Source organism: Peromyscus maniculatus, chromosome 3 (assembly GCF_049852395.1).
Source record: "Peromyscus maniculatus bairdii isolate BWxNUB_F1_BW_parent chromosome 3, HU_Pman_BW_mat_3.1, whole genome shotgun sequence".
Lineage (NCBI taxonomy): Eukaryota > Metazoa > Chordata > Mammalia > Rodentia > Cricetidae > Peromyscus > Peromyscus maniculatus.
Genome location: NC_134854.1, coordinates 110,343,757 through 110,369,275, shown reverse-complemented (window position 1 = coordinate 110,369,275; position 25,519 = coordinate 110,343,757). Strand labels below are relative to the sequence as shown.

General features: G+C 44.0%; 1 protein-coding gene across 3 annotated transcripts in view; it reads left to right on the top strand.

The window, feature by feature from the left end:
* The first annotated feature begins 754 nt into the window (after positions 1-754).
* The window catches only part of Rab7a (RAB7A, member RAS oncogene family), a 55,375-nt gene continuing 30,610 nt past the window's right edge, over positions 755-25,519 (top strand). Inside the window, exon 1 of one of the 3 annotated variants that reach the window (XM_006995384.3) lies at positions 755-895. The gene's annotated coding sequence lies outside the window, so the exon portion shown is untranslated. Of the gene's footprint in view, positions 896-1,450; positions 1,730-7,299; positions 7,378-25,519 lie in introns of those variants that run through there. The other 2 variants (XM_006995385.4, XM_076567280.1) reach the window with 2 other exon arrangements.

Here is a 25,519-nt window from a genome sequence, read left to right as displayed (position 1 = left end):
AAAAAGAAAACAAAACAAAAAGAAAGAAAAAGAGTAGCAGGGCTGGTCCTCTACTCTTGGGAAGAGATTTAGTACTAGCGAGCGGTCTGGTCTGCCCTTATGGACCTTTTTAATTGACTGAATTGTAGACCTAGCCTCTCCGTTCTCTTGCCTCTACCTCCCAGGGCTGAGTTCCACGCCTGCGCTGCCCCAATCACCCTTTTGTGTCTCTCTTTTCAATTCAGCAATCCCTTAGCTCTGTCTCCGTTTTCCTGGATCATCTGTCCTGCTCAGGTATTTAGTAGCGTCTACTTCACCTCTGGGTCTCCATCACAGAGGACACTGTAACTGATTATTTCCAATCACCTTAGAGGTTATAACTGGTGGGATCACAAGACCCTGGATCACACCCTGCCTGCCACATGGCTGACTACTGACCAGCGTCTTCCGGAAAGGCCAAGTGATTTTTCTCTCTTTCAGCGTTCTTTATGGGAACGGGGCGGGGGGAGGTGTAATGGGGAGGGGGGAGGACTACAGCATTATCAGTTCTCGGCCCAATATGGCGTGCTCCAGCTTCCGTACGACTCTCAAAGATGGCAGCCCCCATCCGGAGACCGCCATATTTACCCCCCAAGACGGCCGGTCAGGGCCTGACGCGACCGGAACGTGACGCAGAGTGGAGGCGGGTCTCCTCCCCCCCAACCCCTAGCGTCGTTGTGTCTCGTGACAGGCACTTCCGCTCGGGGCGGCGGCGGTGGCGGAAGTGGGAGCAAGGCCGGAGCTTTGGCCATAAAGCCCGAGGCGGCGGCGTTGGCTAGGGTGTTTGGGGCTGGGCAGCTCCTAGGAGCCTGCTGGAGCCGGAGTCGGACCTCTCTGTCGCGGCCTGCGTTGTGTCTCCTTCTCAGCGTACCCCGCGGTGAGCGGCGGACTCGGGCCGCCCTTCCCCCGCCGCGGCCCCGGCCTCCGGGCCTGGCGTCCTCGGCGAGAGCCGGGCCGGGCCGGGCGGGGCGGCGCCCCGGCGGGCGGAGGTCGGAGGGCGCGGGGTGAACTGACGGGCGGCGGGTACGGGGGTTCTTGGGCCAGAAGCGTTCCCGGCGGCGGCCCTGCTGGGTGGGAAGAGCTGCGGGCCGGCCACAGAGGCAGCGCTGCCAGGCGCGTCACATGCCCCGGCGGCCCACCGCAGGCACTGGGAGACAGGAGCTTCCAGGGTCCTGCACCGTAAATCCTATTTCCGAACTTCCGGGGTGGGGAAGGACCTCCTGAGTGCCTTTCAGAAGGCTTGGTGCCCTCCTGGCTGGTAATCGTGCGGCTGTTGAGAGGAAACGTTGTGAAGATTTCAGATTTCTCGTTTGCCGGGCTGCGTGGCAAGACCGCACAGGTTGCCCTCTTCTCCCAGCAGCCTTCCGAAGCCCCGAGGCAGTGTCCACTTACAGAGCCATCAAAGAACAGAGAGGTTAAGTCGCCCGTCCAAGGTCACACCGCTGATAAGTTACAGAGAGAGAGAGAGATTGAAGTGTAGGCACTCAGGCTACTTAGCAATCGCCTGGCCTCTGGCCTCTTCTGCTTTAGCTGCTCCAAAGCTTGCCACCTGTTATCTGTCCATCAGCAACCCCCTCCACCTCCTGTCTAGTGCTGTCATTTGAGAGCCTCTTGGTCCTACCTTAAAGCTACGTTGCATTTGCAGTTGTAACTTACAAGGCTGTTATGGAGTGTAGTGTCACCGGATCAGAAGATTTTGAATTCTGGCAAGGTATGTGTTGGAGTTGAATCGTTTCTCGTATCCAGATCTTTTTTCTTTGAGTCAGGTCTGGCATGCCTGCCGTGTGCACCTTCCTCTCTACAGGAGTTGATGGGGGCCTAGCTTGTTGATTCTTCACTGTTGAAAATACTGTGTCTTTGGCTTCCCAAAGAACAGACTCTTGTCTTTTCCTTGTGACTTCACCAGCTGATTACCCGCATGATTGGGTTAATAAAATCTCCTGTTAGTATGTTTTTCTTGGCGCTTGGGAGGATTGGTTCAGACTTGAGTGTAAGAGTTGGAAAGTGAGTTACAGCTACTTCTGAAGCTGACCAAGCTGAAGTTTGGTATCCTAGAGCGTCTGGCGTTGAATTTTGCTACCCAGCCTGATACACTTGAGGGCTTTGTGTAGTATGTGAGTTCAGAGCAGATCAGTGACTGGTGCTTCCATTTAGGACATGTTTTTCTTCCATTATATATGTGTCAGGCATTACTGGGTCCTGACTCAGGGAGACAGGCATGAATCCTGTCCTCAAGGAATTGTAAAATGGTGAGCCTCACACAGGAACTCGGTTTTGGAATGCCTGGGCTATAGAAAGAGTGTGGGGCTTTTGCAAAAAGCAGGGTTTTTTTTTTTGTTTGTTTTGTTTTTAAATCTCCTTAGGTGAATCAGACATCCAGAAGTGTAGTGTTCTAGCTAACAACTTGAAATATTTTGCCAACTTTTTGTGTGTAGTGTATGCACATAACCATGTGTGGAGGTTGGTATTGGGTGTCTTACTTAATTGTTCAACTTTTTTTTTTTTTTTTTTTTTTTTTGGTTTTTCGAGACAGGGTTTCTCTGTGTTGCTTTGAACCTTTCCTGGGTCTTGCTCTGTAGCCCAGACTGGCCTTGAACTCACAGAGATCCGCCTGCCTCTGCCTCCCCAGTGCTTTGATTAAAGGCGTGCGCCACCACTGCCCGGCAGTTGTTCAACTTTTTATTTGATTCAGGGTCTTGTTACTGAACCTAGAGCTTAGCCACTGCCAAGCAGGCTAGCTGGTGAGCTCCAAGGTGCCCCCCTACACACCCACCCACACCCACACTGGTGTTACAGATGCTTCTGCACCTAACCTATTCTTCTTCTTGATTGAAATGTGAGTCCTGGGGATCTGAACTCAAGTCCTCATGCTAGTACAGAGACCGAGCCATCCTCAGCCCCTATCTTTGTGAGCTTTGGTAACACATTTGTATGGTTTGCTCCTGAGAGGATCATGTTACAGTTTATGATTGACCACCTCTTTTGAAGCGTAACCATCAACACTAAACTTGATTCCCTTTTTGTTGTGATATTTTTGTCCTTCCTTCAGGGGAAATGGAAGCCACTTGCCCGCGATGCCCAAAGAGGAGGCACAGGGTAGGGCGAGGTACTGGAATGTGTGAGCAAAGGCACATTGAATATGCTGGATTTTCCCTCTCAGCTGACAAGAAAGCTTAATGTAGCTCCTGCCAGACTTTGTGATGCATTCTAGATTTAAAAAACAAAAACAAAAAACCTGTGCCCCGTTTCCCATGGCTTTCTGGTCCCCTTCTTTAAAGGGCCCAGGTTTTACTCTGAAGGTGGAGGGTAGAACTAAGAAGTCACTCTAAAAATAGTTTTATTAGTGTAATCTTCCAGGTAATTGTTGGCAACCACATGGGTGACTTTTCTGGTTTTCTGTTTTTGGTGCCAATTGTGCCTCATAATCAGAGGTCCTAATCCTGTAAAAGAAGAGTCCTTGTAGAAAGGGGCTGTGAATCAGTTTCTGGCTCCACCACCTAGTGAGGCAAGGAAGTTTGGTCATTGGATTTGCTCTTACTCCATCTTCAAAGAGATCTAATAATACTTTTACCGTACATTTGTCATTAACCTTTCTATGAAAATATGGTGCAAACTCAGACCCTAAGAACCACTAGTCGTCTTTGGCATTCATCTTTGCTGGGTCAAGTCAGCAGATATGGCCCAGATGGATGATGACAGTCCCTGGGGAAATAACGAGGAGGTGGCCTCCTAATCTGGGCTTAACAGCATCTCATGGTGGAGCTGGGTCCTCTTTGGAAGGGTTCTGAAGCTCCCCTATTGGCTCCTGCTTTCTGCTCCACCGGGGTTGCTATTGTGTTTTCATTGTGTTACCCGACCCCTACCTGGGCCAGCCTATGTATGCTCTTGCTCCGTCCGTGGTCTGGGTGCTTCACTGCTTGCAGTTGCAGAGACATTTTGCAGTTTTCTTGAGTTATTTTATTCCCCACATCTTTCACCTATTAGACGACATTAAAGACTGGAGATCATTTGTATTTATGGTTTGAAGTTTAAATAAAAAACAGAAACAAAGCCAGACTTTAACTAGTGGTTGTGAGCTGTGATTTGTAAACCAAAGGTAAAACTGACATGATGGGTACAATCAAAACGGGCTTCAGGACTGTCGTCCCTGGCCAGTTTCAGTTTTAGTACTGCACACTGAGTCCAAAACCAAATTTAAGAATAGCTACTTGCAAAATGTCCCTTTAGGGAAGGAAGAAAGCTTGGGATTTGGCTTTAGTGGTGACATGACATGAAGTATTGGCCTTGTTCATCTGCTTGAAGATGCAGTAATTAATGCACAGGGTGGGAGTCCAGCCAGAACTCTGTTTTGATGATGTCATTACCGCTTTGGAGATCTGTTTGATTCCTGTTGTCCATTTCCTGGTCTCCTAGGATTGCCTGTGTTGGCACAGAGCAGATCTGAGGCAGCCTGAGGACCTGAGCACCTGAGCGGTCTGTAGGGATTACACAGCCTGGCCTGCTTCTCAGTCAGCTTTGCTTATGATGCTGCCAGGCAGAGTGAAGGTTCTTGATGCTCCCTAGCATTAAGTGAAGATAACTTCTTCAGGAAGTTAACTCACTTGACTTCAGGAACCCTGTAACAGTTAACTGCATACGAGCTAAGTGCACTATATATACATGTATGAAAATGATGTAAAAATACATGTTAATAGAAATTAAAATGGTTAATAATACCATTTGTTCTAGTCTGTATCATTGTGATTTTTTTTTTTTTTTTTTTGGCTTTTTGAGACAGGGTTTCTCTGTGTAGCTTTGCGCCTTTCCTGGAGCTCACTTGGTAGCCCAGGCTGGCCTCGAACTCACAGCGATCCGCCTGGCTCTGCCTCCCGAGTGCTGGGATTAAAGGCGTGCGCCACCACTGCCCGGCGGCAATTGTGATTTTTAAAAGGTTGACTCAGTTTAGTAAACTTTAGTTTGAGTTGAGCACACAGTGAGAAAGCTACTATGAATTCATCTTTAAAAATCTCAGCCTGGACTTTATGAAAAATAGTGGACTGATACTCATGCTCACACAAAAGCCACCTTCTTTTGAAATAGGGTCTTCTGTAGTCCAGGCTGGCCTTGAATCCTTAAATTGCCAAAGATGACTAAACTGATCTTTTGTTTACCTCCTAAGTGCTGGGATTATAGACATTCATCACTGTATCTCTTAGATAAATGATTGGTCAGTCTGCCAACAATTCTCCATGCACTTACCAGATCTGGGGACCTTGAAGCCCTAGGTCATCTTTGCAGTTCCTAGTAGAACTGTTTCTGGGGTGTGGTGATATACAACTTTTGAGAGGCAGAGACAGATGAAGCTTTGAGTTCGAGGCCAGCCTGGTCTACATAGTGAGTTACAGGCCAGCCAGGACTACATAGTGAAACCCTGCCCACCCCACCTCCCCCTTTTTTTAAAGCAGTCCAGGTGGGTTGGCACACACTTAATCACAGTAGTTGGATCTCTGTAAGTGAGGCCAGCCTGGTCTACATAGTTTCAGGACAACCAGAGTTACAAAGACCCTGTCTTGGGGAAAAAGGCTTTGGCCTGTGTTACTTTGTCAGTGACTGCAGGAAGAACATTGTTGTAGAAACCCTCCTACCCAGCATTTCCTATAAATGCCTTTTAGTATTTGTGTGTTACTACTGGGGTCAAGGAAATGTAAATTTATGCTCACAGCTGGTGTTTCTTGTTGAGATGGTCCTGACTGGTTGGGTGGCCCAGCTAGAGTGGAGTGCCATCCTGCCTTCTCTATCCCAAGTGTGTTTCTTGAAGGCCTCAATAGTTGATCCCTTATGCAAATGTGTCTTTCTTCTACTAACTTACTTAAAATCACATCTTTTTTCCTGATTATTAAACTAATCAGATTTTTTTTTTAAGGTAGGAGCTAGAAAGAAGAAAAGTTTGCCATTTTCTACATACTAGTTTCTTCCTGCAAGTATATACTTTAATTTTATTTACTTTTTCCAGACAGGGTTTCTCTTTGTATCCCTGGCTGTCCTGGAACTCACTCAAGGTCAGGCTGGCCTCAAACTCAGAGATCTGCCTGCCTCTGCCTCCTGAGTGCTGGGATTAAAGCCGTGTGCTACCATGTGTGGCCCACCTTTTAAATGGGCACACATCTATATGGAAATAAACTTAGATGAGCAGTTTAAAGAATTTTCACAACTTAAAAGACTCCTTGCACCTCTTTCAAACCATTATTTCCTTATTGCTAACTCAAATAAGAATTTTTTTCTTTCTTTTTTCCTCATCTTTGTAAAGCTATTTATTGAACATCTCCAGCCCCAGTCCTATCCCACTCCCACGCTCAGAACATGAAGCCAGCTGCAGCTGATTTCTAACACAGTGACTAATTTTACTTGGTTTGGATTCCCTTATGTAAATGGAATTATCCATTATGCAGTCATTCCGCTATATCTGGTTTCCTTGACTTTTCTGAAACTTTGTGTAATGTGTGGTTTGAATTCCATTTTCATTGCACTATAATATCCCATTGTGTGATTAAAATATTTAAAATTAAGTAGAGTTGGTGTGGTGTGCATCAGATCCCTTAGCACCTCAGAAAGGAAAACAAGTAATGAAATGATTAATGTTCTGAGGTTAGAAAGACAGAATGACTTGAGTGTGGTGAGTGAAGAGAAGCCTTCCATGGCCACGCCTGTGGTCTCTTTGCTTTTGGTGGTATGTGAGTAGTTTCTGGACCAGTAGTTAATTTTCAGATTTTTATTGTCTACTATAAGAAAAGGCTGCCAGCAGCTGTGGGGAATGTAAAAGTGGGAGTCCTGAAAATAGCTTAAAGAAAATGTTCAAGTTCTTTGATGACTAAAGTAGGGAGAGAGGGCCTTAGTGAATTTTTGGATGACGTTGGTGTGGAAGTGTAACTTAGTGGGAGGCTGGTATTGCGACTGAGAGGTGCCACTGTTGTTAGTGCTGTGCCAGGGAGACATTCTCTTTGAACCTCATGACTGACTGTATTGAAGAATCTGGATAGCCAGGCTGTTAGGCCGCATGCTTTTAATCCCAGCACTCGAAGGCAGAGGCAGGTGCATCTAGGTAGTCGAGGCCAGCCTGGTCTACAAAGCAAGTTCCAGGACAGCCAGGACTGTTACACAGAGAAACCCCGTCTTGGGGGTTGGGGGGAAGGGAGAAAATAAAAAAGTAGAAAGATTAAAAAAAAATAAGAAAAAACAAAAAGCAGCTGGATATGTCCTAGTTCTGAGAGGGGAATGACTTTGTTGTTATAATTTACTATTACAGTTGAACCTAGGGCCTCGCAGGAGCTAGGCAAGCACTCTAACACTGAGCTATAATCCCACTCCAGAATTGCCTTAACAGTAAGTTAAAAATGGGAAGAAAAGGGGTGGAAGAAGAGACTTGATTTAATTTTCCTCTTCAACCAGCCACTGTAGGTTCCTCTTAGGAGCTTATGGCCAGGCTGTCACTGATTGAAGTGTCTATGATATCTTAATATCTGGAGTTGGAATCAAAACTTCTGGAGATATTGAAAATAGTTCTTATATAACTGCCTGTGTTACTAGCTATCTGCTTTTCAGCCTGCCTGCCTAACCGAAAAGAAAAAAGAAAAAAAAGCACTATCACCCTTGTTTCTTATTTAAAGAGTTTAAATTTTAAATAGGTTTAAAAATTTAGCTTAGGACAGCTTTGGAGATAGAGCTGCATGGTAGAGACCAGCAAATGCAAGCTGCAAGCTCCTCCTTATCCTTGCTCACACCACCACCATCACCACACACACACACACACACACACACACACACACACACACACACACACACACACAAGGCCACAAACAAACAAAAAACCTGAGAGCTGTAGCGGCAAAGCCCTTTTAGCAAGAATTGTTTTCCAAGGAACTTGCTTTTTGAAAGTTGCCTTTGTTTTCTCCCCCCTGTGGGAATATGATACCTGGAACAGAGTGTGAACAGTCTGTACATTAATTCAAATTAAACTTCTTGACCTGTCACTTTCTTTTTCCAAGGAGATCTTCAGTATTGTGAAGCCACTATGTAGAGGGCCTGGGACTAGCACCTAGTGTCTAAGCTTACAGAAGGCTCTGTGACCCTAACGTGAGAATGGCACCTTCAGTGAAGATCTCCCTTCCTTAATCTCATGCTTTGTGTTTTAAAAGTGAGCTACACAAGCTAGGTGTGGTGGTGCACACTTTTAGTCCCAGCACTCAGGAGGCAGAAGCATGTGGATCTCTGTGAGTTTGAGGCCAGCCTGGGCTACAGAGTGAGTTCCAGGACAGCCAGGAGAAACCTTGTCTCAAAAAACAGGACAAAACAAAACAAGTCAATTACACTTGCCGTTCTATTTCCGTGATGATGTGTAAATTCTCATGTAGAGACCTTGGAAGCATTATCAGACATAACAGGTGAGGCTGTGCTTTGTAACAACTTCTGAATGTACACAATAGCACACGGTTCTTGACTTGCTGCCAGGCTTTCTCTTGTTTTGTTTTGAGAGGAGCTTTGCCATGTTAGCCCAGACTGGCCTCACACTTGAGATAATAGACCCACCCGTTTCCATGCTTCCCTTCCCCTTCTGTTCTTTAGGTAGAACCCAGGGCCTTGTGCATAGTCAGCAAGTGTTCCACACTGAGCTAAACTCCAGCCCTGCATCCTTCTTACTCCTGAAGGAGTGTCCATGATAGGGCAAAGGAAAAACAAAGTGCTAAAGTAAGTCACTTGGACCTAGAGGGAATGGTTCCAGGCCAAAAATGACTCATCACTTCTGCTACTGGCTCTTTGGCTAGAATAAGTCACAACATAGACGGCGTCCTGAAGTGTGATCCTACTGTGTATCCAGTAGCCCAGGGCTGGAAGCACTAGTGTCAGTTGAAGTGACTGAGAGAAACAAGGCTTTTTAGAGATTTCTGTTCCAGGCAGGTGGTTAACTTAAAAGCTGAAAGGAGCTTAGTTCTGCAGTATATATGTGTGCGTTGTTTGAACCTGGGTCTCCCTGTGTGTACCAGGCTTGGCAGCCCCTCGGTGCTGAGATTGTAGGTGCTACCAGCCCTGGTTTGGGAGTTTAGCTCTGTTTATGAATTGGCCTGCCACCTTGGTTCAAGACTTATACCCTCCAAAATAGATTTATTCTAGAGATAAGTGTAATACTTTCAGTCAGGTACCTGGAGTTGTCCTCTGCACACAGTGAGGATGAAAGAAACATCCATTCAGACCTCCCACCTTTGCTTCCCATATTTTCAGCATGGAAATCCTAGACCTTCTAAGTATCCTTTTACTGATGGATGCCATCCCATTTTCATGAGGCAAAGCGTCACACACAGTCTTCAAGTATTCATTAGGTCTTCCTTCCCTGGCTGTAGAACCTCCTTTTCCATTGCCTGTGGTTGAAGCCCTTCACCTGCTGTTGGTAGTGTTGGCCTTCCTGGCTTTGTCCCCCTGGCTGGCAATGCAGTCCCAGTGGTACCTTCCCTTTATAGCCACTGAGTGTGCTGGGATGACAGGTGTGTTCCACCAGACCTGCCTCTAGCTGCACTTTTATATGCTTGGGCTGCTTTTATGTATCTATCCTCTGAGTGCTGGGATTAAGGCATGGTCTATCATATCTGGCCATCCCCAACTGGCTTTGACAAATAATCTACATGTATATCTGCTGTGATTAGTGGTTGAAAAGAATAGGTGTAAGTTCCTTGTATTGTGTGGAATGTAGGGTTTCAGGTGTTTCCTTAAGCAAGACTTCAAGGTGTAATAAAAGAGTACCTGCTGGGGCTGGAGAGATGGCTCAGAGGTTAAGAGCATTGGCAGTTCTTCCAGAGGTCCTGAGTTCAATTCCCACCAACCACATGGGGCTCACAACCATCTATAATGGGATCTGATGCCCTCTTCTGGCATGCAAATGGAGCACTACATACATAAAAATAAAGAAATCTTTAAAAACTATTGGAAAAAAAAAAGATTACCTGTTTTTGGCTGGGCGTGGTGGGGCACACCTTTAATCCTGAGCACTTGGGAAGCAGAGGCAAGTAGATCTCTCTGAGTTCGAGGCCAGCATGGTCTAAAAATCAAGTTTCAGGATAGCCAGGGTTACACAAAGAAACCCTTTTCTCAAAACCAAAACAACAACAAAAAGATTACCTGTTCTTAAAATGCTAATTTTCAATACTCTGGCTCTTAGCCATAGAACCTTATTGATCTTTTTGATTGAGGTAGGTTCTCTTGCAGCCCAGGTTGGCCTTGAATCCCCTACTGGGATTGCAGGAGTGTATGCAACCCTGCTTGCTTCCTGTTAGCCATTTTCAAGCCACTGGCATGAAGCTTTGCCTTACTTATTTCTTTGTGAGAGGGAAGCATTACCTCATGACCTGAGATTTGTCCTTCAGATTGTTTAAAAATTCCAAAAGCAGTATAGAAGTCTTTTTTAGAGATAGACTCTCACTGTGCAGCCTAGGCTGGCTGTAAATTGTAATCCCAACTCTGCTACCGAAGTGCTAGAGTTACAGGTCCACACCACTTCGCCTTGCTAGTATAGAAGTTCGTTTGGGCAATGTGGTGGTTACTCAAAACTCTTTTAAAGTGGAGTCACACAGCACACATTCTATAGCTTTGTAAAAATTCTGCCGTGTGTAGTAGAAACCCTTTCTTGTAATATATGCAGGCTTTTGTTTTGTTGTGCTGGTGAGCAAGCCCAGTACCTCATGCATGCTAGGTAGGTGGTGTATTACTGACCCACATCCCTCATCTATTACATGCTGTTTTTAATGACTGTGATAACTGCACTGGCCATCCTCTAAAGAACATTTTAGTTCTATCCCTGCAAGGAAAGAATTCAGGGGGTTAGAAGAGATGGTACAGGGCTTAAGACTACTGGATGAACTTCCAGAGGTCCCGGGTTTAATTCCCAGCACCCATATGGCCGCTCACCATGACCTGTAACTCCAGTTCCAGCAATCTGATGCCCTCTTCTGGCCTCTACAGGCACCAAGCATGCATGTGGTACACAGACATCCATATAGACAAAACACCCATCCACATAAATAAATTAAAAGAATTCAGTGTTTATCTTATGCTACTTATCCAAGATACAGTGGTTAATACACTCTTAAAATTTTGTTTTCATTGCCAAGGGGGCCTCAGGAAGGTTTGTACTTAACAGTTATAGTTTGAGAATTGTGCTCGTAGGTGTCAACTGTCAATGTTCTTAATTTTGTCCACTTAACAAATGGGAAAAATGTTAAGTACTTTAAGCTTTGAGTTTTGATTAACTGTAGTAGTTTGAATGAGATGTCCCCCATAGTCTCGGGCATTTGAATGGGTGGTCTCGAGTTAGGGAGACTTAGAGGTGTGGCCTTGCTAGGTCACTAGGATCTGGCTTTGAAAGCTAAAGACTTCTTCCATTTTGAGTTTCTTTTCTCTGTTTTCCTGCTTGTGAGCTCTCAGTTTGCTGCTCCAGTGGCCATGCCTGCCTAACACCAAGCTTCGCTGCCTTGATGGTGGTGGGCTTTGATCTCTCTCGAACTGTAAGCCCAAACAAACCCTTCCTTGTAATTAGTTGCCTTGGCCTTGACATTTTATCACAGCAGTTGGAAAATAGCTATTAGTTTTAAAAATACATTGATTAGTTATTTGTGTTCTGGGAATTTGCTCTTAATGTGCCAAAGCTCCAGTGAGCCCCTCCTTCCCTCCCTCTCTGTAGAAATGGCTCAGATAACAGAGTTTTGATTCTTTTTCTTGACTTGTTTTCTTGGTGAAATTTGGCCGGGTGGTGTGTTTTTGTAGAAACAAACTTTTGTGTGTCAGATCTGCCACTTTGTTTTCTTCTCTGGGTTTTATGTCATACTTAGCCCCTTTCTATACAGGACAAAAACAGCTGTTCCTCTAGCCCTTGGCCCATGTGTGTCTGGTGGGGTTTTTGTTTGTTTTTGTTTTGTTTTTGCTAGGATCTTTCTCCAGATGCCTGTTGTTAGTGCTTAAATTATATTGTCTGTTCCTCATTCACAATATACTACTTTATCACATGAATTCCCACCTACACATGACTCACCCTTTCTCCTCCCCTTCCCTTCCCTCCCCTCCCACATGCCTTTTTTCCTCTGTCTTTGGAGCAGTTTCCTTCTGCTTTGTGGTGTGTTGGTAAGCCAGGCAATTTTCTGTCCTTCAAAGAACTCCATTGAAGTTGCTTTGATCAGTGCGGCCAGCACAATCAGTCATCTAGATACTGAGAGGAAGCTTTTCCCAAGGTGCTCTCAAAGAGTGAAGAAGCTCAATATTTCCCTGTTAAGGTATCTGGGACAAGTGCTGTGTAGTATTTATAGATGTACAGTGGTAGAAGACCTGTTTTCGACCCCCAGAGCCCTGGGTTTGTTGGGGCAGTAGTAATGGAGTAATGGATTACCCCTTGGAGAAGCAAGTGTTAGATTTAAATTATGTTCCTGAAACTCCTAAGTATTTACTTCTCTGCCTTTGCTGGTCTTTTCCTGCTGCATTTGGAAAACAGTCTCAGAGAGGTGTGGCTCAGTCTGTAAAGTGCTTGCTACAAGCTTGAGCACCTGAGTTTGGATCCTCAGTACCTACAAAAAGCTGGATATGGTGGCACACTGCTGTGACTCCAGCACATGTACTGTATGTATGAGACTGGGGAGGCAAAGATAGGTGGATCCCAGGGACTTGTTGGCCAGACAGTGTAGCTGAAAAAGTGAGCTACAGGATTAGTGATCGACTGTTTCAAAATAGAAGTTGGAGAGCAATAGTGGAAGACACCTAGTGTCAGCCTCTGGCTTACACACCTACTCACACACCCACATGGGTGCGTGCACTATTCAACAGCAACAACAACAAAATTTCACAAGTACGATTACTTCATAATCTACATTGTAGATGAATTATTTACTGTTTGTTAATACTGTGTGTTGATTGTTGTCTTTGAACTGGATTTCTTTTATTGTTCCTATGGGGAGTTGTTAATGGTGGATTTTCTGTTTCATTAATTTAAAATTTTGATTTTTATGTGTATGGATATTTTACTTGTATGTCTGTGCAGTATTTCTGTTCCTGGTTCCTCGAGGAGGCCAAAAGTTGACTGATCCCCTGGAATTGGGTTTACAGATGTCTGAAAACCACCATGTGGGTTCTGGGATTCAAACTCAGGTCCTTTGGAAGAGCAGTTGGTGCCCTTAACTGATGAACTACCTCTTGTTTTGACAAATCAAGAGACAGTTAATTCGTCCTCACAGAGTTGACCATTGGGCCAGTTTTTCTTTTCAGAACTTTTAAAGGAATGTTAGCCATCAGAATTGAGGAAAATGGCCGGGCGTTGGTGGCGCACGCCTTTAATCCCAGCACTCGGGAGGCAGAGCCAGGCGTATCTCTGTGAGTTCGAGGCCAGCCTGGGCTACCAAGTGAGCTCCAGGAACGGCACAAAGCTACACAGAGAAACCCTGTCTCGAAAAACCAAAAAAAAAAAAAAAAAAAAAAAAAGAATTGAGGAAAATGATTGCCTTCTAAATAGGAAGAGAGTCATAGCTCAGCCAAGCCTTCCCATTTTTCGTGGCTGTCTTTTGGAGGCTGAGTTAATCATCTGTACATGTCATGTGAAGTCTGTCTCTCTGCACCTACTGAGCTGTTAACTGCCAAATGGCCGCCTTTTGGCTTGCAGTCCTGTGAACCATGAAGCTGTCTGAAGTTGCAGAAGATCCACAATCTGCTTGTTGTCTCTGTGAAGGGTGGAGCCTTCTGGTCAGTGTTTTTGTTTTTTAAAGCCATGTAGGGTTTTAAAGTAGGCAGGGTTAGAAAGATTCCACTTACTTACTCTCATTAGTGTCTGTATGACAGGCAGATGGCATGTGTAGTTAATTAGTAACTTCACCTGTTCAAACAGTGCTGATCAGAAACCGAGAAGTGAGTTGGTTTTTCTGCTTCTCATTGCTGCTGTAGAGAACACTGAGTTCTTCTATCCTTGGGATTCAGGGGAAGTGAAAGTGTAGTCAGCATATAGGCAGCCACAGGATGTATCATGCTGAGTTCTGTGCTAAGGAAAGAAAGACCTGTGGAGGGAGTTTTTCCTGCACTAAAGAATTTAAGTATGTGAAGGGCCATCAACAAGATGAAGATATGATATGCTAAAAGTTAAGATTGCAATGACTTTATAGTTTGTTTGTTTGTTTTTTGTTTGTCCTTTGGTGTGTGTGTATGTTTTGGGGTTGTGGGTTTTTTGTTTTTGTTTTTGTTTTTGTTTTTTTTTTTTGCATTATTTTGCAGTTTGGGGCTGCTGAACACATGGCTCCAACAAGCATCTACCACTGAGCTACAACCTTAGCTCCACCTTTGTGAACAATGTTTTTGTTGTTATTAGTTACTGTTTCGTGACACAGGGTCTCTATGTAGTCCTGGATGTCATGGAACTTACATAGATCCTCCTGCCTCTGCCTCCAGAGGCATGTGCTACAATGCCTGGCCAACAACGGTTATTTTTAGAGGACTAGTTGTACAAAAAGAATCCCCCAACCCCCACAAAATTCAAGGGCTTTATTTAGAAGAGAAAGTTCAGGGTAGATACAGTACATGGGAGCAGTGGGTGCAGGTAAGATTGCCTAAAAGTGTTGATTTGTTTGAGGTTTTAATTTTTATCTTACTTTTTTTTTTTTTTTTTTTTTTAATGTGTATGGGTATTTTGGCTGTATGTATGTCTGTGCGTGTATGCAGTACCTGCAAAGGCCAGAAGAGGGTATTGGATTTCCTGAAACTGGAGTTACAGATGGTTGTTAGCTGCCATGTTGGTGCTGGAATTGAATCTGGGTCCTCTGTAAAAGCAGTCAGTATTAACTGCTAAGTCAGTACTCTCTCCAGCCCTTGTTTTTGTTTCCTGAGAGGTAAGCTGGCCTAGCACTAACATGTCTCAGGCTGACCTCCAGCTTCCAGCAATCCTCCTGCCTCAATTTCAGGAGTGCTGGTACTACAGGCATGAGCTGCCATGACATAAAAGGAAATCTTGTGGGATAAAGTCTTTGTCCCATTAATAAATAATGTTGAGCAAGGTATAGTGGCCCAGGCCTTTAATCCTAGCACTCTAGAAGCAGGGGCAGGTGAATCTCTTAAGTTTGAGGACAGTCTGTCTGCATAGTCCCTGGACAGCCTGGGCTATGTAGAGACTGTCTCAAAAAAAAAAAAAAAGAAAACAAAAGAAACAAGGTTGAAAAAAGAAACAAGGTTGGAGCAGGCTTTCTTTGACGCCAGCCCCCAAATCATGACTGGGAGACATTATTAGTTATGAATACTTGGCCTTAGGTTATGCTTGTCCCACTAGTTCTTATAGCTTAAATAACTCGTTTCTCTTCATCTATGTTTTGCCTTAGGGCTTTTTGTTTTTGTTTTTGACCTTTCATTCTGTATATCCTACTCCATGTCTGGCTGTCTGGCTAGGCCTGGGCATTTCCCTCTTTTTTCCCTCTTCTCTCTAGAGCCTGGATTCCTCCTACTTAATCTCTCGGCCTGCCAGCCTCTCCTATCCCTCTTTTTATTAGACCAGTCAAGTACCTTAGGTAGGCAAAGTAAAACAGCAACACATCTTTACTTAATTAAACAATGTAGCATAAACAAATGTAACACACCTTTACACAATTAAAGTAATATTCCACAGCATAAACCAATGTAACACATCTTTGCCTAGTTAAAGTAATATTCCACAACACATTGTTGAGCTGTATACAGTTATGGGTTTCTAACCTGCAGAATGATGGCTTTATAAGGTAATAACACTGATGAGAATACTGTACTGAAATAATGGATATATGTGCCTATAGGTTTGTGTGTATACGAATTAGAGTGTTTGCTAATAATGCATCAAAGTTTACTTCACCTGAACTAGGTACTTCTCCCCCCCCCCCCATTTTCTTGACTGAGCAAATGTATCCAAAGAAGGAAGAAGTGTTGGCCTAACTTTCTACTTGTGTTTATGGCAGAGCCCAGAGACCCCATGTGGATAGGCAGCCACCATTGGACAGAAATTTGCTCTGGAGGCTTTCTAGTTCTAAATGAATGGAATCTTGTACATTCTGGACAGTATCTGCACTTACAGCTTTACAGAGTCTGTTCAACGGATGGCAGGATCCTGATGACCATGATGTGGCATATTCCTTGGCTCCACATGGTCATTCATTGTGGGGCTATCCTACTTTGAGGATATTACTACTAACTGCAGAAATCAAAGAATTTATAAGGGAGTACTGTGAACAATTGCATACCTGTTAAGCAAATAACCTAGATGACTGGACAGATTCCTAGAAATACCAAACCTAAGGCTGAATTACAAAGAAGTAGGAAATCTGAATAGATTCTTTACAGTGAAAAGCCCTGAGCTTGGTAACTTAGTGACTTCTAGAGACGTAAAGGATTTAGATGAGCCCTTCTCCTGGTCCTGGTGTCTCTCCTCAGCAATAGAACAGTGACTAAGACATTTGAAGAGCTTCCACTTTGACTCATTGACTGTCTCCCTGACACGTCAGTTGTTTTCATCAATAGTTTGTGGTTTGTTTAACCTGCTTGAATTGAACTCTTTTGCATACTTTTGTAAATAGTTTTATGAACTTCCTTTTGGGATTAGTCTATAGAACTGTGATTTTTTTAGCTGCAGATTTAGTTTCTACAATTTTGCTGAGTTACTTTATCAGATCTAAGCTTTCTTATTGAAATCCAGCCTGGCACACTAATAAGTTAACAATTCCAACAAGTCTTATAAGAAAAAGCATTTAATTGGGGCTTACTTACAGTTTCATACCTCCTAAACATTTTAATCCTATCAAAGAATTCCATTCCCTGGTGATTAAGCATTCAACTATATGAGCCTATGGGAGTCATTCTAATTCAAACCAAAAGTCTGATGACCCAAGTCAATCATTAGAACCTACATAAAAAGCCAGATGCAGTGGTGTGCATCTGTAATCCCATCACTACTAGGGTGAGAAGGGAGACAAATTGCTCAGAAGCTTGTACGTTAGCTAGTCTGGATTATGAAGTGTGATGCAATATACACATAATACATTTTTAAAGATTTTTTTTTTCATTTAATGTGTATGAGTGTTTGCTACATGTATATATGTGTGCCTGGTACCTGAGGAGGTCAGAAGAATGCATTGAATCACTAGAAACTGCCGTGTAGGAGGGTTATGAGCCACCATGTGGGTGTAGGAAACCAAACCCCTGCTCTCTGCCAGAGCCACAAGTGCTGTTAACCTTTAAGCCATAGCTCCAGCCCCTCTAGAAAGGAAGGAGGGAGGGAGGGAGGGAGGGAGGAAGGAAGGAAGGAAGGAAGGAAGGAAGGAAGGAAGGAAGGAAGGAAGGAAGGAAGGAAGGAAGGAAGGAAGGAAGGAAGGAAGAAACAGGAAAGAAGTTGAAGAGGGTTGTCATGAAACTGCTGTGTAGAAGCAGCCTAAAGGAAAGAGTTTGTTTTGGTCTGCAGTTTGAGAATATACAGCCTGTCATAGTGAGGAAAATATGGCGTCAAGAGTGTGAGGTGTTGATGTGTCTAGAAGCAGAGAGCTATGCATACTGGTGGTCAGTTTCTGTTCTGTTTTTTCAGACCCTGACTCCAGCCTGTGGGCAGTTTGCTCTCTTTAAGGTGTGTCTTCCCTGTTGAGTTGAAAGGCAGCATACACTAACCAAAGCACAAGCCTGACACAGTGGCTTTTAGTCCCAGCACTGGGGAGGCAGAGGCAGGCAGATCTCTTGAGTTGAGGCCCGAGATAGTTTCAGGACATTTAGGAACATACAGTTCCAGAGCCCGCCTCAAAACAAACCAAACAAAAACAAAACAACAATAAAATTTTCAGCAAACAGCCTTATACACTTATCAAGAGTTTCCATGGTGCTTCTAAAATGTTTTCAGGTTTTGATACAGTGTCTCACTATGTAGCCCTAGCTAGCTTGAAGCTTGCTATGTAAGACAAGGCTGGCCTTGAACTAACAAAGATTTGACTTCCTCTGCCTCCTGAGTGCTTTGTTGGTTTGCTGTTTGTTTGGTTTGGTTTTAAACAATCTCTGTGGTGATTCTAGATCTTAATCAAATTGATAAGATTAACTACTGAACTGGAATGTAACTCACTGGAAGAGGATGTGGGACCCATCCTTAGCATTGCAAAAAGGGAAGGAAGAAAGGAATGCTAAATGAATGAAAAAAAAAAGACTGCTTGTGCTCATTGATTAGAAAATTTACTTAGGGAATCACAGTGCTATTCAAGTAGTAAATTCATTGCAGTTTTAAATATCTATCTTTGTATTGTGGTATACACCTGTAACCTCAGCATTCAGCAGGCAGAGCCAGGAGGATCTAGAATTCAAGGCCAGCCTGGGGTTACAACATAGTAAGATTCTGTTTCCAAAAAAAGAAAAGAAAAATGCTGGACTGTAGTGGTGTACGCCTTTAATCTCAGCACTCTAGAGGCAGAGGCAGGCAGATTTCTGTGAGTTCTAGGCCAGCCTGGGCTACAAAGCGAGTTCCAGAACAGCAAGGACTACAAAGAGAAACCCTGTCTCAAAAAGGGGGGGGGGGGGCAAATAACCTACTCCAAATGTATGTGGGAATTCATGGAATTCTGAGTGCCCAAATTGTCTTGACTGTCCAGAAACTAGGTTGTGTGGAGTGGTCACAGTTCCTGATTTCAAATTTTACATCAGTGTAAGCCAGACATCACAGAAAACCACACCTGAAATCTCAGCACTCTGGAGGCTGAGGCAGGCAGATGACAAATCCCAGACCAGCCCTGCTTCCCCTAAACACAGTGAAACTTCCCTTAAACAAAGCTCCTCCAATCACAGTAGCCTGGTACTGGCACAAGTCCAGAGTTTGACTTGAGGTCCTTTTTTTCCACCTTAGTTTAGTATCTGTTGATAATAGCAATAACATAGTAACAAACATATAACTGACACTTTTTTCAATTAATTTTTATTGTGATAACAATGTATGTGGTGTAAATTTGCCATTTTTATCTTTTTGCGGTTTTTTTTTTGTGCTGTTGAAGGCACATTTTTGGTGTTTGTATGGTGTATGTGTATACGTACATGTTTGTGTGGGAGTGGTGTGCTGCTGTAGGCCAGAGGCTCATGTTGGGTGTCTTCTGTTACTCTCCACCTCATATATTGAGAGGCTGCATCTCAATATATAAATCTAGAACTTGCTGGTTCAGCTAGTCTAGGTCGCCAGATTGCTCCAGGGATCTCTTTTCTTCGTTTCCTGCCTGCTGGAATTCCTGGCAGGCCACCCTGCCCAGCTGTTATTTATATGAGTGCTGCTGCGGACCCAAACTCCAGTCCTCACGCTTGCTTGGCAAGTGCTTACCTACTTAGCCAGCTCCCTAGCGGAGTACACTTTTAGTTTATTTTTGAGTTAGCCCTGGCTAACTTTGAACTTACGCTCTTCCTGCCTCAGGTTCCCTGCCTTGACCTGCAAGGCTTTGGGGTTGATGTGACTGGGGATGAGGGAGTGAAGAAAGGACAGATAGACAGATACACAAACGCTGGTTTGGGTGGGGGTGGGCCATGTACTCTGATGGACCCATACCACCAACAGCCCGGGAACTCGGGGTTTATACTTTTGAATGAGGACACAGGTTCAGCTAATCTTGATAGGTGGTTTCTGTAGGGGAGCAGTTTTAGACTGTAAAACATCTGGGAGCTATACCAGGCTTTTTCTTTTTTGGGGGGTACCACCAACCAGCTCCCAAATCATGACATGGAGACTTATTAGTTTGGAGTGCTTGGCCTAGCTTAGGCTTGTTTCTGGCTAGTTCTTCTTAACTTAAATTAACCTGTTTCTCTTTATCCCACCCTTTGCCTTGGAGCTTTTTACTTTTTCCCCCTCTGTATATCTTACTTTCACTGCTTCTTGTGTCTAGCTGGCTGGCGGCTGGCGGCTGGCGGCTGGCTGGCTTCTTGCCCTGGGCATGTCTCCCTCCTTCTCCTCATTCTCTTCTCTCCTTCTCATTTCTTTCTAGACTAGATTTCTCCTCCTACTTATTTTCTCTCCCTGCCAACCCAGCCTATCCTTTCTCTGCCTATCTACCATAATCAGGTGCCTTAGGCAGACCAGGTGAAACAAATGCAATACATCTTTACATAATTAAAGGCAGCATAAACAAATGTAACACATCTTTGCCTAGTTAAAATAATATTCCACAACAGGGCGAGGGAACTTTGGTCTATACTTTTTACACATACTGTCAACATCCATCCATACACAGCCCAAGTGAAGGCTTTGCTATTTTCATGAATTTGAGGCATTGAGGTCCTTGATATGGCTATGTTCATGTCAGTAGTAGGTAGATGAATTCCTAAATGGCCTTATTAAATAAAAACCCAGAGCCAGATACAGAGGTGAAAACCTGAGAGAGCAGAGGAATAGGAAAAGCCACAAGCTAACCTCACCTAACCAACACCTCAGTCTCCAAAAAGAGCTGCTTCCTGTACACCCACACCTGTGTGCCTTTCTGTTGTTACATCATTTGCTCTCTCCGTCCAGCTACATCACTTCCTCTTCTTACCCAGCTTTGTATAGACCTCCAGACCTCCATGGTTAACTAGTGTTGGAATTTAAGGTGTGTGCCACCAAGCCTGGCTCTCTACCCAGTGTGACCTTGAACTCACAGAGATCCAGACAGATCCCTACCTTCCAAATGATAGGATTAAAGGCGTATGCTGCCATTGCCTGACTTCTATGTTTAATATAGTGGCTGGCTTTTTCCTCTGATTCTCAGATAAACTTTATTGGGTTTTACAAATAAAATATCACCACAGTACTACATTCATTCAAGACTTCATCCACTCCTTACATGTTTGCACAGGGCATCCTCGGATCCTCACAGTTCCCTAGTGTTGAAATTACAGGTGTGTGCTCCCGCACCCTGCTTGTTGTAGTCTGTCTTAAGTGAACACATCTGGTACCATCAGGAACCATTCCATTGTTGTGCTGCTATTACCACTACCTGTTTCTGAAACTTGTCCATCCCTTGCTAGGTGTTGTGCATGGCTGTGTTTTCAATACCTAGGCTGAGACAGGAGAAAGAAAAATTGAGGCCACCTTGGGATACATATGAGGACCTTGTCTCAAAAAAGAATACCAGAGTTCAGATTCCCAGAAACCCACATAAAATATCAGATGGGTGAGGCAAGCTGGCTAGCAAGACTAGACATATTTGGGAGCTCTGGGTTTGATTGAGCACCTGCCTCCTTGAATAAAGTAGAGGAGTGATCAGGACGATTCTGGACATGAGCCTTGGGCTTCCACATGCACACAAACACACATGCACTCACACCACACAAAAATAGGTGCATATGCCACACACAAGAAATAAAAAGATCTCAAGCATTAAAGCACCCCTATGGTGGTATTGTGTTCCCCAAAATATTGTGCACACTAATAAACTTACCTGGGGTCAGAGAAGAGAACAGCCACAATATTAAACATAGAGGATAGGCAGTGGTAGCACACACCTTTAATCCTAGCATTCCAGAGGCAGAAATCCCTCTGGATCTCTGTGAGTTCAAGGCCACATTGGAAACAGCCAGGCATGGTGACACAGGCCTTTAATCCCAGAAAGTGAGCCTTTAATCCCAGGGAGTGATGGCAGAAAGCTGAAAGATATATAAGGCGTGAGGACTAGAAACAAGAAGTTTTTAGCTGGTTAAGCTTTCAGGTTTTGGAGCAGAGGTTTCCAGTCTGAGGAAACAGGATCAGCTGAGGAACTGGCAAGGTGAGGTAGCTGTGGCTTGTTCTGCTTCTCTGATCTTTCAGCGTTCACCCCAATATCTGGCCCAAAGTTTGATTTTATTAATAAGACTCTCTAAGATTCATGCTACACACCCCTATTACTTGAAGCCTCAAATGGGTGCTTGATTAGGTTTCATGTCTATCCAGGTGTTATGGCTGTTTTCATGTGTCGACTTGATTAGACCTTGGATGCCCAGGCACTTCACTCAGACTTGTTCTGGCTGTGTCTGTGAGGGTGCTTATGGGGGAAGCATTTGAATGGGGCACTTGAGTCAGATAGAGAGGCTTGTGTTGACCAGAAGGCCAAGGGAGAAAAATGCTCTGTGCCTGTCTTTTCATGCACCGACTCTGTCTCTCTCAGACATTTTGACTGTAAGATCATGGAGCCGATTGGCCTTCAGAACTGTGTGAGCCATTCCTTAAAATAAATTCTTGGACTGCAGCTGTAGTTCAGCTAATAGACTACTTAACTAGCATGAAGAAGGCCCCTGGCTCTGTCGTTAGTACCGCATAAACTGGGCATGGTGGTGCATGTATCTGAAATCCTGGCACAATGGAGGCAGAGACAGTAGAATCAGAAATTTAGTGTTACTCTTCCCAGTGGGGTGAGTTTGAGGCCAGCCTGGGGTACATGAGACACTATCTTAAAACAGAACAAAACTGTCATCCTCTCTTGATCTGTTTTTTGTTTGTTTGTTTGTTTGTTTGTTTTGAGAACCCTACATACTCAGCATTGATAGAGTCCTATTTTCTCAGAGGCCAGTTTTGTCCGGAGTGTCCATACATAGATCCTTTGTATACTCCAGCCAAAAGGTTGGTTCACTTTCCTAACCAGGAAATTTATTCAGCAACTGCACCACACCTTTCTCTGCCTCCCTGGTGCTGTGCTTTTTGTTTGTTTTGAGACCTTTTCACTGGCACCATGGCTGGCATAAAATTCAGAGATCCACACCTCTCTGCCTTTGGCTCCCAAGTGCTTCACAGTATAATAGTAAACTTCAAAAATTAAACCCAGTTAAAAACAGACTGGACTAGTGGTGGCCTTGAGATCCTTTTTGATACTGTTTGTACTTTGCTTAGAAGTCTACTTCTATCCAGCTGAGAGTTCAATATGTAGATACCTTTTAAGAAATTTATATCTTGTTGGGCGGTGGTGGTGCATGCTTTTAATCCCAGCACTTGGGAGGAAGAGGCAGGCAGTTCTCTTGAGTTTGAGGCCAGCCTGGTCTACAAAGCGAGTTCCAGGACAGCCAGGACAGTTACAGAGATGTGGATGTTTTGCCTGCATAAATGTATATGCACCACATGCATGCCTGATGCCTTTGGAGACTGGAAGAGGGCATTGGATCTCCTGGAACTGGAGTTACAGATGATTGTGAGCTACCATGTGGGAACTGAGAATCGAATCCTCAGCTCACACTTCTGAGAACTCTGAGTCATGGGATAGGAGATAATGTTTTGTTTTGTTTTTTGAGACAGACTCATGTAGCTCAGATTTTCCTCAAATTTGCTATGTAGCTGAAGCTGGCCTTGAACTCTTGATCCTCCTGATTCCACCTGCCTGCCTGATAGAGATGTGCATTACCATACTCCACCTGATTTTGGAACTTTAAAACTTAAAATTCGAATACAGATTATTATTATTTGAGGGAGGGTTCAAGACTGGGTTACTCTGTATAGCAGAGGCCTGCCTGTCCTGCCTCCTGAGTGCTGGGATTAAAGGGTGTACCACCACGCCCTGTTTACAGATTGTTATTTACCTGACTGTTGTTTTTCTTGGGGATGCTGTTCAGGAAGTGGACAAGAATTTGTTTTGTATAAGAAATGGTAGCATGGGACACCGGGCGGTGGTGGCGCATGCCTTTAATCCCAGCACTTGGGAGGCAGAGGCAGGCGGATCTCTGTGAGTTCGAGGCCAGCCTGGGCTACCAAGTGAGTTCTAGGAAAGGCGCAAAGCTACACAGAGAAACCCTGTCTCGAAAAACCAAAAAAACCCAACTCCCCCCCCCCCCCAAAAAAAAAGAAATGGTAGCATGGGAAGTGGTGGTGCACACCTGTAATCTCAGCACATGGGAGGCAGAAACAAGTGGAGCTCTGTGAGTTCCAGCACAGCTGAAAACTGTTACACAGAGAAACCCTGTTTGGGGGCGGGGGGAGCGATATAGCATGAAACACCTTATTTTTATGTTGTTGTTGTTTGTTTTTGTTTGTTGAGATTGGGCCTCACTGTGTAGTCCAGACACTCACTGTGTAGACCATGCTGGCCTTGAACTCACAGAGATCCGCCTGCCGCTGCCTCCTGAGTGCTGGGATTAAAGGTGTGCGCCACCACTGCCTAGCTAAGTTTTTTTAAACTTTTAAAAAATAACTAAAAGCTGAATATGGTGTATATGTTTTTGTGTATGAATACATTGTGGAGTAGCCACATCATGCTATTTAATGTACACCTATGTTTTTGTGGGAGAACACTTAAAATCTACTTAGTAATTTTCCAGAATACAATATATTGTTACTAAGTAGTTGCCATAATGTATAACCATTCCCTTTGACCATGCCTAGCCACTGGTTACTGACACATGGCATCCAGGGTTTGAGATCAAGCTGAAAGTATCTTACTGTATCTGATTTATTTCATGTAACACAATGTTCTTTGATTCAGCTGTATTTCTTCAGAGTTCAGTTTTTTAAAATACTGAATAGTATTCCATTGCAAATATAAACCAAATCTGTATCCTTTCAACCTGCTGAGGTAGACTTAGTTGTATTTGCATATCTTGGGTATTGCTGGAAAGATAAGACATACAAATGCTACTACTTGCTAGCTATTTTGTATATCTTTTTTTATTTTTAAAGAATGTTCTTTAATAGTATTAATTGTATGAATGGAATTCAGTGGGATTTTTATTTTTGGATATTCAGGACAGGGTGTGTGTGTGTGTGTGTGTGTGTGTGTGTGTGTGTGTGTGTAGTCCTGGCTGTCCTGGAACACTCTTTGTAGACCAGGCTGGCCTCGAACTCAGAGATACACCTGCCTCTGCCTCCCAAGTGCTTAATCTAAAGGCTTGTGCCACCACCATCCAGGTTAGCAGGATATTTTTGTTATGATAAGCATATAGCATAGGGGAAGTTTCTAAGTCCTGCTCACTCAGAGGTCTGAATGAATCTCTCCCACCTGAGCTTTTGTAACCATTTATAAAATAGTCACTCAGAGACTTATATTAATTACAAACTGTATGGCCTATGGATCAGTCTTCTTGCTTGTTAGCTCTTTCATCTTAAATTAACCCATTCCTATTAATCTATGTATCACAACATGTCTTGTGGCTTTACCTGAGTTGCATTACATCTTGCCTTCCCAGGCTGCCTTCAGCGTCTCTTTTGATTCCACCTTCTTTTCTTTGTCTCTCTGGTTGGATTCCTGCCTACCTCTAAGCTGCCTTGCCATGGCCAAAGCAGCTTATTTATTAACCAATGGCAGCAACACATATTCACAGCATACAGAAAGACCATCTCACAGCAATATAGTTATAAGCATGTACTGATCAGATTCAGCCTCCCTTTTCCACTCTCCCCACATCTTTCCCAGCCTCTAGTGATCATTATTCTACTTGGAAAATTTTTTTAGCCTCTCATATACATGATATATTTGTCTATGTCTAACTGAACTTCACTTAATGTATCGTCCTGCAGTTCCCCTCAATTTGCAGCAGATGACAGCTGTCATCTTCTTTATGGCTAAAT